We start from the raw sequence: 17801 nt of genomic DNA, 5'->3' as shown, positions 1-17801 counted from the left end.
CTTTTCGAGGAAAGGGGACAGAGCGACAGCAGATCACTGGAGCTCGCTATTTCTGACCATATCTCAGCTCTATGGCCAGAGTATTCTTACGCAGCTTCAGAGAGGCCAGCGCAGTGTACTCTTGTACTCTTGGGAACTCCCACTTGAGCTCACCCTCAGTGGCCCTTGTGCCGAGGACCCCCAGGAGCCACAGGAGGGGCTAGGTTGTGAAGATGCTGGGCTAGTAGAATGCAGAGTCTTTAGGGAAGGCTACAGATACCTGGCAAACCTGGGGCCAAACGTGGGGCTGGGCTCAGAGAATACAACTAGGGAACGTTGCTTCCAAGTGCTTTGTTTCATACGTTTCATCTGGTGATAGTTGTGAGTCTGGAGACACGGGATGGCGCTTGCTCCGGAGCCCGTTGCTAGCCTGCTCCGGATCCGCAGCTTGGGAGCCATCTTCAGGCTGGAACCCAGGTTGGATATTCACCTGGGAACACATTCTGCCACCAGTGTATGTTGGGCCAGTGGTGGGGGAGGGGCGGGGAGGCGCCAAAAGACACAGAGTTACTGTGACCCTGTCGCCTTGCAGAGTTCAGGCTCGCTCAGTCCCAGAGAGTCTAAAGCCGGCTGACCAACGGACAGGCAACCGATGCCTGATCTCGCCCGATGCTGGCCCAGGACTGTGTTCATGTGTTGGTTCCTAGGCTGGTGACTCCATGTCCTTGCAGGAGTTGTCAAGCACCAATCCTCTGCAGTCAATGTCGCAGAGTCAAAGCACAGGGGCTGCAGCTGGTCATGTGGGGCCATAACCCAGAGTGGAAAGGGATCCCTGGCTCCTGCGGATTCATGATAGCAGAGTCGCACACGCAGACACCTGAGAGGCAAAGGCAACACTGGAACCCACACGTGGACCATGAAGCAAATTTATCTGGACAAAGTCAGGGCCAACTCACACAGGCTACTCATTAAATAACCCCTTTCTCTGTTCATCTCTTAAGTAACGTCTAGTTTTCACTTTCCCCTTTCTTCCTTCTTCCCCCTTCCCCTTCTTCCCTTCTTCTTCTATCCCTCTTCCTTTTCAGTTCTGTAATTCTCTAGCCCGGTTTTTCAGGAAGACATAACCTGAAACAGAAACCCTCACATACACACTAACGAACCGTGAAACAATAGAAAACGACAAATAAGTAAAAATCTAAAAGATTTAAAAGGCCAGACCTTCAAAATTCTCTCCTTAAAGAGGCTACCTTAAATGCTCTTCCCCAATAATGAGATTGATGACTACTTTATTTGCCATCCTAGAGCCTTCATCCAGTGGCTGATGGAAACAGAGGCAGACACCCACAGCCAAACACTGAACTGAACTCCTGGAATCCAGTTGCAGAGAGGGAGGAGTGATGAGCAAAGGGGTCAAGACAGGCTGATGAAACCCACAGAAACAGCTGACCTGAACAAGGGGGAGCTCAGGGACCCCAGACTGATGGCTGAGAGGCCAGCATGGGACTGATCCAGACCCCCTGAACGTGGATGTCAAAGCACAGGGGCTGCAGCTGGTCATGTGGGGCCATATTTCACCAGTGAGGAGGTCTCAGCAATCTATGGGGCCTTGGGTAGTAGATCAGTATCTACCCCTGGCACATGAATGGACTTTGGGAGCCCATTCCACATGAAGGGATGCTCTCTCAGTCTGGAGAGCCTAGGCTCTACCTGGGATGATATGACAGACTTTGGAGATCCCCTATGGAGGGGGTTGGTGGAGGCAGGGGAGGAAGGGAGGGAGAGGGAGCTGGGATTGACATGTGAAGCAAGCTTGTTACTAATTTAAATAAAAAATAAATTAAAAATCTCTCCTTAAGGAGATTTTTCTATGGCTTTGGGGGGTAGGGGCAAGGAGAAGGATTGGAACTGGCTTGCAGGTTCCTGATTCACCAAGGTGGAGGCGGCAGCAGCAGCAGCAGCAGCAGCAGCAGCAGCAGCAGCAGCAGCTATGAGATGCAGATACTGAGCCACCACCAAGCCTAGCAGCCTTCTGTTAGCGAGGAGAGGCAGATCTCTTTTGGATGCTGGCAGCTGCACTTGTAGCCACTTAGAGCAAATGTTTCTTGTTGCTGTTTGCCCTTGATCTAGGCTGGAGGTAGGAATTACTTTTTTTTTTTTAAGGTTTTATTTATTATGTATACAACATTCTGCTTCCATGTATATCTGCACACCAGAAGAGGGCACCAGATCTCATAAAGGATGGTTGGGAGCCACCATGTGGTTGCTGGGAATTGAACTCAGGACCTCTGGAAAAGCAGTCAGTAATAATTAACCGGGAATTATTTGTTTACACCGATCGGTCTGTATCTGATTGACAATGTGCAAGCTGGTTGTATTTGGCTTGCTACATGCTGCTTCAGTTACCACCTCTGTGAAGTCCACTGTGAGCTTAGCACAGGGCCATTTCCCAGGTAAGGATAGTCAGGTTGTGCCTATAAGCCATGGAGTAGAAACCCGGCCAGCCTGGGGTCTTTTGTTCCCTGCTTTTCATATGCCCAGGGCAAGGGTATTTCACCAGCCTTTGTTACTCACCCTTTTTACCCCTTCCCCTAAGCTCAGTAGAACTTTTCTCACAGTCACACCTAGAGGTCAAGACTTGTCCTGGACCATGAAATCAAATGGGCCAGGAGCAGCTGGAGCTAGCCCAGCCCTACCTACTCACTGTGCTCACAGATCATCTCAAGCGACTTCTATTTATCTGTCCTCTTCGTCTTTCTGTCTTTCCTCTTCCTTTCCCCTTTCCATCCTCCCTCCTTCCTCCCTCCCCATACTTTCCCCATTTCCCTCAATAGGTTCCTCACCTATAACTGGTTCAGAGTTAGCAGCCCCCATCTCCCTATGTTTGCCCTAGAGAGTTCCTCTTTAACAAGCCACAGAAATCTTTTCAAAGTCACCGAAGATAAACTTATTGAGGCTCCTAACTTATAATAAATAACCTTCAAGATGAAAACTAACAGCTAGGATCTGAGATGCCCCTGTAGGCTTAACTGGGCAGACTGGAGCAGGCAGAGCACAAGGACACCTTTACAGAGTCTCACAGGTCACAGGGTCAAAGGTCCTCAATATGGAAAGGAATTGTTCTCAGACTATTTTGTTCCTGGGTGTGAATAAAGTAGACCCTTGATACCCGCAGACTCTTTTGTAATAGTGGATTCAATTACAGCACTAGAATATCAAAACAATGTTTTCTTAAAGTTCCTCAGATCAAACACCTTAGGTTCCTATGGCACCCCCCCACCCCACCCCCAGCATGCCAGCTCTCCTGTCATTTGTCTGACTAATCTTGCCTCTCAGTAGATTCTGGGAGATGGCCCAGAAGGAGTACTGCCTGGACTCTAGAAGCCAAAACCAACTCGTCACTGCTGGTTATGGAAATTGTCATAAGTTAGCCAACCAGTTGGTTGCACCAGGTCGAGGGGGCTTATCTGTAAGATGAAGGATCTCAAGGACCCCTGAAATGAAGGCCCTTGTTTTGTGCACTTTTCAGACAGCTCTAAGAGGATCCTTAGAGGAACCCAGAGAGGAACAGGTTTTCTAGCTTAACCTGCTTCCCTCCACTCTGAAAAGTTAGTTTGCTCCAAAGAGAGCATGCTGCCACACTGCTGCTTGGAAATGCTGCACTTAATTGGTTACAACCAAATTCTTGGATTCTGATAAAGGAATTAACAAATCAACTGGGTGTGGTGACACAAGCCTGTAATTCTAGCATTCTGAAGGCAGAGGCAGGAGGATCAGGAATTCAAGGCCAGCCTCAAGTGAGCTCAAGATTAGCCTGGACTGAAACTCTGCAGAGAGAGAGAGAGAGACAGAGAGAGAGAGAGAGAGAGAGAGAGAGAGAGAGAGAGAGAGAGAGAGAGAGAAACAGACAGACAGAGATCAACTAATGGCAGGGTCAAGGAAATACATTCTCCATCCTGTCTTTTTTAAATGCCTAGAAAGAGTGAAAGTGAGTAAAAACAGTACAGTAAAAACACAACATAGAAGGTAAGTGTTTGCTTAGGTACACACAACTGAGTCCTTTGTAGGGAGTGTCAGGCTGATGATGACAGTGGTGGTGAGACAGCCTGATACAGATCTCATCTCAGAGCTCAGTCAGCAGCCAGCAATTCCAATGTGAGAGAGCTGAGGACATTTCTTGTTTGCTTAGCTTATGGGATTGACTTAATGGGTGGACTTAACATTACTATCATTTTGTATTGTATTTTTATTGAGGTGCACCATATCTGCAGAAAAGTGGGGCGCATACTGGCTGTTTTACACAGCGACCACACCTTAGTGCTCAGAGTAGGAAGGGTAACGTTCTCAATCCGGCTGTTTTTAGTTGCCTGCCCCAGCCACATCATGAAATGGCAAGTTCTCATAAAACAGGGTCTTTCATGCTGTTACCACCAAGCCTGATTCCTGGAAGAAGAGGTGGAAGGTGGAAGGAGAGAACTGACTCTGGTGATTTGTGTATACACACACACACACACACACACACACACACACACACACACACACACGGACACGGACACACACGGACACGGACACGGACACGGACACAGACAAACATGAACATACTCAAATGTTTAAATAAAATAGCCACTAAAACATTTGAGCTATAGTAAAGCCAACAGAACTGGAGCACACTGCAGTGAAGAAAACAACTTTTTACTCTCAGTTGTCAGGGTGAGAGGGACATTATGCCAGAAGGAGCCCAGGGGAGGTCTTTGATTACACAAGAGGCAAAGGAAGAATGTGATAGCTATGGGCAAGAGACTTCACCACCAACAGAGGGAACAGGTAGGGTTAAGTATAGGCTCTAGGGTTGGCTAGTGGGAATGGTGTCAGCAGGCTCTGGGCATGAGGAACTGTCCCTAGCCGTGTGGCATCTCATCCTGAGGTAATAAGACTGGTAGATCGTGACCTGGGGTATGGAAGCTCACAAAGGAGGTGACTGAAGTTGGGCTTGCAAATGGTTTGCACATGAAAGGTATGTCACAGGTGAGTTAGCTCTAGGACTTTGCTAACTGTGGAGGGTTGGTGCTCCAGGGCTGGCAAAGCCCTAGGACTTGAAGCATCCATATTAAGCAAGTGGAAAACATAATTAATATGCATCCATATTTGAAACTCTAGGACCTAAAAGAATCATTTGCATACTGTAGGCACTGGGGCAGAAGAAGAGGAAGGTGGGAAGAAACAGCGAACAATGGATGAGCCACGTGGGTAACAAGAGGGTTCTCTCAGTGGCCTTGCTTTCCAATGCTGTATTTACTCAGAGCAAATTAAGAAGTTGCCTGAACCCTATTTCTGCCATATTTGCTTGTGTGTAGGGTTGTCCTATAGCTCCTGGGTCCATATTCAGAAAGCTAGCTTTTAGGCACAGGAGACCACTTCCTAAATAAAACACCAGCAGCACAGACACTGAGAGCAACAATTAATAAATGGGACCTCCTGAAACTGAGAAACTTCTGTAAGGCAAAGAACATGCTCAACAAAACAAAATGGGAAAATATCTTCACCAAAATATACAAAGAACTCAAGAAACTAGACATCAAACTACCAAATAATCCAATTAAAAAATGGGGTACAGATCTAAACAGAGAATTCCCAACAGAAGAATCTCAAATGGCAGAAAGACATTTAAGGAAATGCTCAACATCCTTAGTAATCAGGGAAATGCAAATCAAAACCACTCTGAGATTCCATCTTACACTGATCAGAATGGCTAAGATCAAAATCACCAATGACAGCTTATGCTGGAGAGGATGAGGAGAAAGGGGAATACTTCTCTATTGCTGGTGGGAGTGAAAATTTGTACAACCACTGTGGAAATCAGTATGGCAATTTCTCAGAAAATTAGGGATCAATCTACCTCAAGACCCTGCAATAACAGTGTTGGGCATATATCCAAAGGAGATACATTCATACCACAAGAACATTTGCTCAACTATGTTCATAGCAACATTATTTGTAATAGCCAGATCTCAGAAACAACCTAGATGTCCCTCAACTGAAGAATAAATAAAGAAAATGTGGTATATTTACACAATGGAGTACTACTCAGAGGTAAGAAACAATGATATCCTAAAATTCACAGACAAATGGACAGAACTAGAAAAAAAATCCTAAGTGAGGTAACCCCAAACCAGAAAAACAAATATAGTATGTACTCACTCATAAGTGGATACCAGACATAAAGTAAAAGATACCCAGCCTACAATCCACAACCCCAGAGAAGCTAGAACCCTCTTCCAGAAACAGATGGAAGCAAATGCAGAAATCCACAACTAACCATTGGGCCAAGCTCCTGGAATACAATCGAAGTGATGGAGGAGCAATAATATGAACAGAAAGCTAGCCTTCTGGCAGTCTTAGAGGACCTTTCACAGATAGACTTTATGGGACATGTGTCCCTCATTCAACCTGTCTGCTTAGACCGCTTACCTAAATTGGTCCTGGAACCATTGCTCCACAATTTTGCTGGGTCCAGCAGGGACTTTGGAAGGGGCATGTACCCACTGTTTGCACCTGAACACAGTGCAGTGAAACAATGGTGCCCATGCAAGGTTCTTTGCTCACACTTCTGGCTGACACCGGTGCTTGCTCCAGGGCAGGTGAGGCTGGAAATGCTGACCAGAGAGTCTGTGTGTAGATTCTCCTTGTGGTGTTGTTTTCCTTCCAGGATGGCTTCAGAGCAGATGAAACTACTTGCATATCAGCTTACGATCCAGGAATGAGTGTCCCCCAACACAAGGCACAAGATGCATGGCCGTTGGTGGCAGGTTCAGAAGTCACCTGACATCACCTTGCTGGCCAAGCCCCTATCAATTGAAGCTGTCCTAAGTCTGGCCACATTTAGGGCAGGAAACATGGATCCTAAATCTCCAAATGGAGTGTCAAAGACACCATGACTCTTCAGTGGCATGTGAGATGGCAGAAAGAAAAACTCCAAAGATTGATAGCCCAAAGAGCAGTACTGTGACACCTGAGATGTTTTCTAACCCCAAGGCCAACCCCAACCCCAACATGGAGGCCAAGGAGTGCGCTTTCCTCTTCACATCTGCCTTCCACACACATTTAACAGCAAAGCTACCCAGTGCTGTGCCTTTAAAGGGGCTTCAAAGGAGAACAGCCATCCCATTTAAAGTAAAGGATTTGAGGTATATAATATGTGCTCAGAGCCAGAGAGCAATTGGAAGGGCAGGGTGGACATTAAAGTGAAGTTGTGTTTGGAAAGAGCTGAAGGAGGCATAGGTATGTATTTGGAAGTGAAATTTGTAGGGTTTCTTTTGAAGGGGCTTTTGAGTGCAACTTGAGAAGAACTTAAAGGTAGGTGTTAAACATGGCTCCTCAGCCCTTCAGTGCCTTCGGACTGGAGTCACCCTGCTCACCTGACCTGGGGTCCACTAAGTATAATGCTTAAGAATAGGTCATCGTCTTACTTCTGCATGTGAATACACATTTAAGGCATATCCATCCCATCCCATCTCCAGACACCTTTTGATGTCAGCAGGGGAGGTCTGCTATTATTGCAGATTCTGTAGCTGACAATGAGGCTGCTGGAGAGAAGTGACAGCAAATGGCCGGATGGGGAACAGGCTCAGTCTAAGGCCATCTTCCAGATGCCTGGCCACTATCCGGTGTCCCACAGGACACAGGGCTGAATGCAATGAGGCTGGATCCAATCAAATGTAATCCTCTGTGAGTACGGAATCCCCCTTGTGCCCATGATGGAGATTTGAGGATCATAGCTCATTCCCTGCCTCACATGCCTACAAAGCTGGAGAAGAAATACGAACAAGGGTGTACATTGTACAGATCCTGTGTGCTACCAGGTTGGGGGGGGGCGTTGGAAACCCACTGAGACCAGGGGACTCAGTGAGCTGAAGAGATAGTTCCCAGCTCAGGAAGGATAAAGCCAAGAAAGGAGGCTGACTGAGGCTGGCTGGCGGTGGGAGGGGGAGGGTTGGGGGTAGAATCTGAAGTTCTTCTGGAGTACCTACAGAGAACTGATGCACACATGTGCTCATGCCTCTGTGTGTGTGTGTGTGTGTGTGTGTGTGTGTGTGTGTGTGTGTGTGTGTGTGTGTATGCTGAGTCTGTGGAGAGAGCACTGGTGAAGGTAGGAGGACAGTTGTTGGTCTTCCGAATTCTGACAGGGACAGAAAGATTCTAGACTAGAAAGGCCTCCTAAGTCATGCAAGTAGCCTGAGGGGTGAAAGCAAGAACACATAACCTATAGTCAGGAAAAACATCAATCAACAGAAACAACCAGAAATGACAGGTCTGATGAAACAGATAACAGTAAAAAGGCTTTTAAAACTACACTCTCTCTAGGAGGAAAGTGGGAATGTGAAGAGAGAAGAGAAAGTCTAAAACAGACCTAAATCAAAGCCAGAAGCTGCAGAAGACAATGCGTGGAATACAAAACACGTGATACAGGAACAGCAGCCAGCTGGATGCCACAGGAAGAGATGATAGCAAACATGGGGTGTGTCAACATGAACTCTCCTGAGGGAAAAGCAGAGAAAAAGCTAGAAGCAAACAGGAGCAGCAACCTGTGAGGCAACACCAAGTGCTGAACGCAAAAGCAGCCAGAGTCTCAGAAGAGAGAAGGGCTAGAAGAAAGGTTTAGAGGAATAATGGCCCAAGAGTTTCCAAATTTAACAGATGCCATAAGCACACAGTTTCAAATGGCACAAAATCCCTGACTAGAGGAGATGCAAAGAAACAACACTGGCCACACGTAACCAGGCTGATGGTCAGTAAAGCCTCAGCTGTCCTCCTGTCTCCAACCTCCACAGTGCTGGGGTTACAGGCTCAGGTGTGTGGTTATTCTCCACTTTTTAAGTGGGTGCTAGGAATTTAAACTCAGGTCCTCATGCTTATACAGCAAGCAAAGGCTCTTTCTTACCTGCTGAGCCATCTTCTCAGGCCTTTAGTACCTGAAAATCTTAAAAAGCACTGAGAAGAAAAGAGAAATCCTACATGCAAAGCAAGACATGGAATGGCAACAAGGCCTTGTGATAGAAATGCTGTAATTCAGAAAGCAACTCGGAGTAGCAATGTTTACAAAACTCCAAACTCGGGCTTCTCAACCTTAAGTTATATACCAACTATCTACTGGGTTCTTTATGAAGGAATTTGTTTTGACTCATGTTTTTGAACATGGAAGAATCCAAGGTTGGACAGAGACCTCTGACAGGAGCCACAGCCCATACTGTTCCATGGCAAAGGACATCCTATGACAGATGATATCCCATGACAGATAACATCCTGTGGCAGAGGACATCCCATGACAGAGGCTTTCCCATGGCAGATGATAACCATGCTGCCAAAGGAGTAACATGCCAGATTACAGGTAAGCCACAGTCTCGTGGAAATACACAGATTAATAGAAATGGGTTAATAAAATTAATACAGAGCTAGACAATAAGAAGCCTAAGCCACCGGCCAACAGTTTAATAATTAATATAGCATCTGTGTGTTTATTTGGGGTAAAGTGGCTGTGGGACCAGGAGGAACAGAAACCTCCATCTTCAGCAGATGATATTCCATGGCAGAGGATACACCATGACAGACAATGTCCCATGGCAGAATATAACCAATGGCAGAGAACATCCCATGGCAGATGATATTCTGTGGCAAAAGACATTGCATGGCAGAGCACATTCCATGGCACGGATGCATGTACAGTGGTGAGTGGCAGATTCAGAAAGGGAAGACACATGGAGTGGCCTCTTCTCATATCAGATCCTTCTTGAAGTAACTAAGGCAGGCTCTTGAGACCTAAGCACTCCCATGAGACAAATGTCAATCACCCATCTGGGGCAGTGTTCCTATGGTCTAATTGTCTCCTACCACCTCTCCATGCTTTACATTAAAAACCCAGCTTCCAGCACAGGAGTCTTTGAGGGACATGACATATCTAATCCAATGCACCCAGCAAAACCATCTTTTAAAATGAAGGCAGACAAAAGACTTTTCAACATACAAAAGATGAGTGCACATAATCATCAGGCAAACACTGCATTGAATGTTGAAGAAAGTTAGTCTTTCAGGCAAAGGATTGTGATGCCACACAGACATCTGGATCAACATAAAAGAATGGTAATATAATATGCTGGCACACATAAAATGACATTGAAAGATCATTGTTTTTTTAAAAAAAACCCAACTTCCTATGGAACTTAAAACAATATATAAGTAAAATAGTATAATAACAATAGCACAAAGACCAAGAAGAGGGAAAGGAAGGCACATGATTGTAAGGCTCTTGAATGTTATGTATATGTAATGTACAACTTTGTTTCATGGGAGACTGTGATAAGAGACACAGACTGTAAACTCTATAGCAACTACTTCAAAAGATTATAGGCAATTAATGTATATAAAACTGAATAATAGAAAGTAATGGTTCTAATTTATCTAACACAAGAAACAAAAATGAGGAACAAGCAAGCAAACAAACAACAAAAAACCCAAAAGGGCTGGTGAGAAGACTCAGCAGACAAAAAGCATTTGCTATGAAAGCCTGACTACCTGAGCTCAATCCCTAGAACCCGGGGTGGAAGGAGATACACACACACATACACACATCTAATTTAATTTAAAAACCAAAGCAGGTTGGATCAGTCAAAACAGTAAGATGTTACATTAAAATACAACCACACTCGGGATCATGTAAAATATTTATGTGCAAAAAAGCAGCAAAATCCAACTGCAATAGTCCAAAGAAATTGTCTTATAAATAAAGCCTTAGATTAAATGGAGAGAATGGAAGAATGACTCATGCTGGCATGCAATAAGCCAGGAAACACTTAAAGAGACAGAACTGGTATGAGAGTCAAACCCAGGTAGGGCAAAGGCACTGGAATTGAAAGAGCAGGGAATTAAAATGTCTGTCATTATAATGCTAAGAAAACATAAACAGCATTCAATATCAGATACTAATATTAGCAGAAAAATAGTATTTCTAATAAAAGTTAGAAATTAAAAACATAGAAGAGTATGTCAGCAGTTGGCAGGCTGGACATGGTCAAGCTGAGAATCAATGGTCTTGATATGCCATAGAAGTTTTCTAAACTGTAGGAAAAGGGGAAATGGATCAGAATGTCCAGGACTGTGGGGACAATAAAAGGTGAGACACACATAATGGGACCAGCAGAAGGAAAAGGGAAAAGGAATGGAAGCATCAGAAGCAATGGTGTGTGGTAACTTCCCAAGCCAAATATCCCAGAACCCAGAAAATATCAGATAAACAGAGAAAAACAGCAACAAACTGCAGAAAACAAAACACAAGTTAAAATCATGAAAGCAGCCAAAGAACAACCATCTCATCATAGGAGGAGGGTGGGGGCAGGTCCTCTGAGTCTCTCCAGAATCTACATGAGCAAGGAGATAGCAGAAAAAATATTTTAGTGTTGAAAGTAAAAAACACAAAACCAAAACAAATCCAACTAAACAACAACAAACTCCACCACCCCATAATTCTGTTTCAAGCACAAAAAAAGAGAGAAAAGGAAGAAAGAAAGAATGAAAGAAAGAAGGAAGGAAGGAAGGAGAGAGAGAGAAAAAGAAAGGAAAACTTTTTTTGAATAAACAAAAATTGTGAGCTACCCTGAAATGTTTTGTTTTTTAAGTTCTTCTGGTTCTGGAGATACCCAGGCTCAGTGGTCAAGAGTGATTGATGCTCTTGAAGACTGCTCAGCTACTCACACCCTATAGCTCACAACCACCTACTGTACCTCCAGCCCCAGGGAATCCTATCACACACACACACACACACACAATCTTTATTAAAAAATGTTCTTCAAATTCCATAGGTCAGCAATTTGAAACTATATAAAGAAAGGTCTTCAAAGAAGGGGTAAAAAGACAAAATAATTTTTGTGTATAGCCTGGAGTGACTGAACCCAGGGACTTGTGTGTTTTAGGCATGTGCTCTAAGTACTGTGCTACTGAGCTACAGTGCTAACAAAAAAATGATTGGTCGTTTTTTATGATTCTTTAATACAAACAACAATGTATTCAGTCATTATAACAAATAGGTAAGAAAAATGAATGACAGAGAGGTAAGAGATGAGAGTGAGAAGGTGGGGCCCTCTGTTATCAGGTACTTGCACTATCTATAATGTTGGGCAGTGTTATTTGAAAGCAGACTTCAATTAGTTGTAAAACGTATAATGTAAATTTTAGGGTGACTACTAAGCAAGTAAAGAATTGATATGCTAATGACATGCAAATAAAGGGGGGAGGAAATGGAATTTACAAAGAATGCTCAATGAAACTATATGGTAGAAAAAGAGTGGAAACAAAAAGGAAAGAGAAATGGTAGCAGACACAGGGCATAATCAGCTATATGATGACATTTAACCCAAGGTCAACATGGGTTAAAAAGCCAAAGCCCCGTGATATATCTATCCTAGGCCAAAGCACAGAAGATATTTTCAATACAATCATAGAAAATTTCACAAATCTAGGGAAAAGAGGCCCATTTTTGTACAAGGGGCATACAGAACACCAAATAGTAAAAGAAAAGGAACTCCCCACATTATATCATTGTTAAAACGCTAAACACACAGAACAGAGAAAGTGTATTGAGAAAGAGAAACTGCAAGAGAGAAATGCCAACTCCTGTGGAAAGGTACTCTCTGCCCCCACTCCAGCAACAGCTGACTTTTCAACAGAAACTTTAAAAGCCAGGCCTTGACTGAAAGCAAAGACAACATGCAACAGAAGGGCCTGTGTCGTAAGTTCTCTGTTTGATTTTTCCATGGACGCACATGGATTCAGTGTTTTCTACCAATTTGTCTTTTACAGCAATTAAAATATGACAGAAGCATTCATTTAAAAAAAAAGCAAAGGGATAGATAATATGCTGGTATTAATGAAAAGAAATATGAGCCAAGTCTGGTGGTACAGGCCTATAATCCCAGCTCATTTAGTGAGATCCGGACTCAAACTAAAATGTGAAAAGAGGGCTGGGGACACAGCTCGGTGGTAGGGCACTTGTCTTCGCACTCAGCTGACTTTGTATAGGGGGCTGTGCTGACTTCCTTCTCATTTCCTTCCATGGAGCATCTGTTTTCTTTATCAAAATGTGGGGATTAAGTCTAACATTGTAAGGGTAAGATAATCTACTGTAGATTGTCCTGACATCAACCACACACAAAAACTCTACTCCTTTACAGCCTCCATCCATGTGTATCATAACTCACATCTCTATATATTATATATTCATTAATGTAGACATAGCTGTTTTATTAACATACATCTGTATATATTGTACACCCATCAATGCATGTATTATATTTGCATATATTGCCTATTCATTAAAGTAGATGCATCAATTTGAATTAATGTACATCTGTATATATTACTCATTTATGTAGATGTATAGTTATCTTAATAAATTTATCTTTCAAATCCCATATAAAATTAAAAAGTGAGGCTGCAAAGAAAGATATAGAAATGCTTTCTAAAAACTTACAAGTGTATGAGTGCTTGCTTGCATGTATGCAGGTGTACCAAGTGCGTGCAGTGCCCATGGAGGGAAAAAGAGATCATTGGACCTCCTGGAACTGGAGTTATAATTGGTTGTTAGCTATTATATGTGTGTGCTGGGGTGTAGGGGAAGCTGTAGCCATGCCCACTGGGGTGCTGAGAGAATCTGGGTCCTGCAAGAGAAGCAAGTTCTCTTAACCACTGAACTTTCTCTACAGCCCCCTTTGCTTACATTTCATGACCTAGGGAACAGCTGGTGACAACTTCGGACTGATGTACATGTGGGCTCCTGTCCTGGCCTAAGTATTTGCTAGCGGAATGATTTTGAGAAACTGTCAATCAAGCAGTGTCCTGCCTTCCACATCCAGAATCAGAGTGGCATAATTACTTCTGGGTGCCATGAGGATAAATTGGAACATACTTACAAAGCATCACATCAATAAAGAATGATGATAAGACATTTCGGCTACCATAACCTGGGCAAATATTGGGATACAGAAGGCAGGAACTGAAGTCTTTGAGAAACTTAAGAAATCCTACATAGTATTATGACCAACATGAGTGATATAGAGCAGTTGGGGAGCTGGCTTAGTAGGTATGACTGTTTATTGAACAAGGGTGAGAATCCAAGTTCAAATCCCCAGTATCTACCAAAAATCTGGATATGGTGGCACATATTTGTAACCACGGCATTGGGAGTATGGGGTGGAGACAGTGAATTCTGAGAGTTCTCTGGCTAGTCAGCCTAGAAGAAATGGAAAGCTCTGTTCAGTGAGAGACCATGTCTCAAGGGAATAGCTCAGAGAGCATTAGAGATACCTGACTTCCTTCTCTGGCCTACATATATGTGCTTGGGTGTGTGCAAAACACACAGAGAGGGGAGGGGGAGGGGAGGGAGAGCGAGGATTGGGGAGTCATTCAGCAGGAAGCCAATTGGTCCCTCTACTGTTTTCAGTGGTCTTGCAACAAATTGCTGCCCCACCTTGCGCTTCTCTGGTGAATTTCCATAGGATTCCTCCAGCTCTAAAATTCAGGACCCATAAGGAAAGTCTGGCTCCAGTGAAGGAGCTCAAGATCTTCATTTCTGACCTTTCTTCAGAGGAGCATGAAGCCTGCTGGCACCAACAGACTACTCCTACCTAGGCACCCACACAGGTTTTACTGCCCAAGGTACACAGGAACACTCCTTGGCTTGCAAAATCTTTTAAGGTTGACAGCTTCCTCTTGAATTTGGAAGCATGAAATTAAGAACTTTCAACTTCTATGACCCAGTTAACTGAACCGTGAGCATCCGAGGGCTGGGGCCAGGTCTCTGTCAGCTGTGTTCACAGTCCCTGGCAATGTCGTAGCCTGAAGGCTGGTGGAATGGTTAAATGAGCGCCTATGCTGGCATCTTCCCACAGAGTTCTGCGCCTCTCCCCTTCCTTATGACCTGAGCTGTGCTGGTATGAAAGCACTTTACCACCCCCAGAGGAACTAAACTGTATCAATACGGGGCTAAATTCAGTGATGGAAAATAAAAGCGACAGAGGGGCCGGGGCAGGGGGTGGGGGATGGCTCAGTAGCAAGCAAGAGGCCCTGACTTTGGATTCCCAGCACCCACTTAACAAGTGGCAGGACAGCTGTAGCTCCAGTGCTGGGGAGGTGAAGACAGAAGGATTCTTGGAGCTCACCCACCAGCCAGGCCAGCTGAACTGGTTAGTTTCAGGTTCAGTAAGAGACCCTGTCTCAAAACATCAGATAGAGAGCGGAGACATGGCTCAGCAGTTAGAAGCTCTAACCCTGAAAACATGGAGACCAGAGTTTGGAGCGCTGAAAACATTTGTAACCTGGGTTTCTAGGGGGAGTGGAGACAGGAAGCTCACTGAAGCTTATGACTTTCAGCTTTGCTGACAAGCCAAGAGAGACCCTGCCTCAAAGGAATGGGCAGAGAGTGATAGAGGCCCGATAGCTGAAACTCTGTTTTGGCCTCTGAACATGAGGTGTGTGCACGCACACACACACACACACACACACACACACACACACACACACACACACACACAGAGGTGCACACACAGATGCAAATAAATGAATCTTTAAAATAATAAGCTGGAGAATGACTGAAGGCACTCACATACACATGGGAGACCACATGTCCACACATAAAACATAAAAATGAAGCACAGTATCCTAAACTTTCTCATGATCAGAAAGGGGTGGACACCTGGGGAAATGGTTGGTGGGGTGGGGTAGGCTTTCCCTGCCACTTTAGATACCGGTGGCTCCTGTACTCCTGGGTCAGATGTGAGGTGAGCAGGAGTTCTTGTTTCGGGGCTGGAGCTGTGAATGGATCCTGATTTGGAAGTTCCCCAGTGGTGTCTCTCACTCTTCTGGCTCACTTAGCATCATCATCTGTTCACCTCAGATGGGCAGTGCCTTGCCTCAGCATGGCAGGGTTTTGCAATCCCTCCCAGCTAAATTGCAACAACTTGCTTGATTCAGGGCTGCCTAGGAGTCCCTGGCAAGGGAAGGATCTCGAAGCCTGTCACCTGAGAAGTCTGAGTCAATGTAAGCCCTTCCCAGCCCTGCCCCAGGGCCTGCTCACAGGTTCCCACCTCCAGTGGCCAGCCCTAAGCCTTCCTGGGACTCAGCTGGCTTCAGGATGACCTGACAACGCCTTTCAGTGTCTCATCCTCAGCTCGTCAGTCCTGCACGATCACCAGCAGAGCTTGAGAGCTCCAGAGCCCTGATGATGACCTAGTACACAGCTCTCATTCCAGGCCGTGGCCACCTGCGTGTGCCAAGAGTATGGCCGATGCCTTGCTCAAAGCTGGGCTGCCATCTTTACACGAGGAGCTTCTACATTTAAAGATGGCTTTCTTAGAGTAGGCCTAAGTCCACAGCAATTTTAAGAGTGAGGTAGGGATTTCCCATGTGCCCCTGCCCCCCGTTCACTCTGCTGCCCCAGTACCCACTTCCCACACCAGGGTAGGGTGGCGGTTACAGTAAGTGAATCTATATTGACGTCTCCCAGAGTCCACAGGGGATGTGGGATCCGCTGAGGAAATTACTCACTCTCGCTTTGGACAGTGTACTGTGTTCTTGTCACAGTAAGTACTTGGTTTTCATTTTCTCGTTTGGCCAGCTGGAGGCAGAAAGAATGCTTTAATTACCAGCTGCTAGGTCCTGCTTTCATTTAATCTCTCTGCCACCCCTGAAGAAAGGAAGAGGGGCTTGTGAGGAGTCGTGAGGTTCTAGTGGTCAGGGAATCACAAGGCCGGCCCTATGGGAGAAGCAGGTCTCACATATACAAGGTGTTTATCTGTTCCTTTTCTGTTGTTCTGATAAAACACCATGACCAAAGGGAGCTTTATTTTGACTTATGGTTCTAGAAGGATAAAAGTTTCATCATAGAAGCCAGGTACTGATGGTGCACGCCTTCAGTCCCAGCACTCACGAGGCTGAGGCAGGCTGGTCTCTGAGTTCCAGGATAGCCTGAGCTGCACAGAGAAACCCTGTCTTGAAAAACAAAAACAAAAACAAAAACAAAAACAAAGTTTCATCGAGGTGGGGAAGACATGGCAGCAGGAGCAGGAAGCTGAGAGCTCACATCTGAGCTGCCAACAGGAAGCAGAGAGAGCAAACTGGAGGTAAGGCCATAGACTCTCAATGTCCACCCGCAGTAACACACCTCCTCCAACAAGGCTTATGTTCTAAAGGTTTCATCACCTCCCCACACAGTGCCACCAACTCCATTCAAACACAGGAACCTATGAGGGACATTTCCCGTTCAAACCACCTCAGTCAACTCCCTGACCCCCATAGATTCATGGCCATATCATAATGCAAAAATGTATTTAGTTCAACTTCAAAAGTCCCCATTGTCTTTCACAGTCCCAACAGTGTTTGAAAGTCCTGAGTCTCCTTTGAGACTGAAGGCAATCTCTTAACTGTGACCTATATAGAATAAAAACAAATTACATAGTTCCAACATACATTCCCTTCCCAAAGGAATACTGAGGAACATAGTGAGGAAGCACTGGACCAAAGCAGGACAGGAATCCATCAGGGCAGACACCAAGTACTAGAGTTCCATGCTCCCCGGCCTTTCCCTCAGCTTTGCTGCGGGTAACACACATCTCTTTTGGCTTGTTTCACTTCCTGTCTACATCTCTGTCAGATGTCTCACAGCTCTGGCATCTCCAGTGTCTTGGGGTCTCCCCAGAAACTCAGGCTTCTCTTTCACAGCTTCCCACAGCGGTCTCTCGGGGCCTCGATGCAGTGACTCCAGTCAGAGGTAGGGAGCCATAGAA

Source organism: Cricetulus griseus (assembly GCF_003668045.3).
Source record: "Cricetulus griseus strain 17A/GY chromosome 1 unlocalized genomic scaffold, alternate assembly CriGri-PICRH-1.0 chr1_1, whole genome shotgun sequence".
In the NCBI taxonomy this organism is placed as follows: Eukaryota; Metazoa; Chordata; class Mammalia; order Rodentia; family Cricetidae; genus Cricetulus; species Cricetulus griseus.
This window is presented reverse-complemented; position numbering follows the sequence as displayed.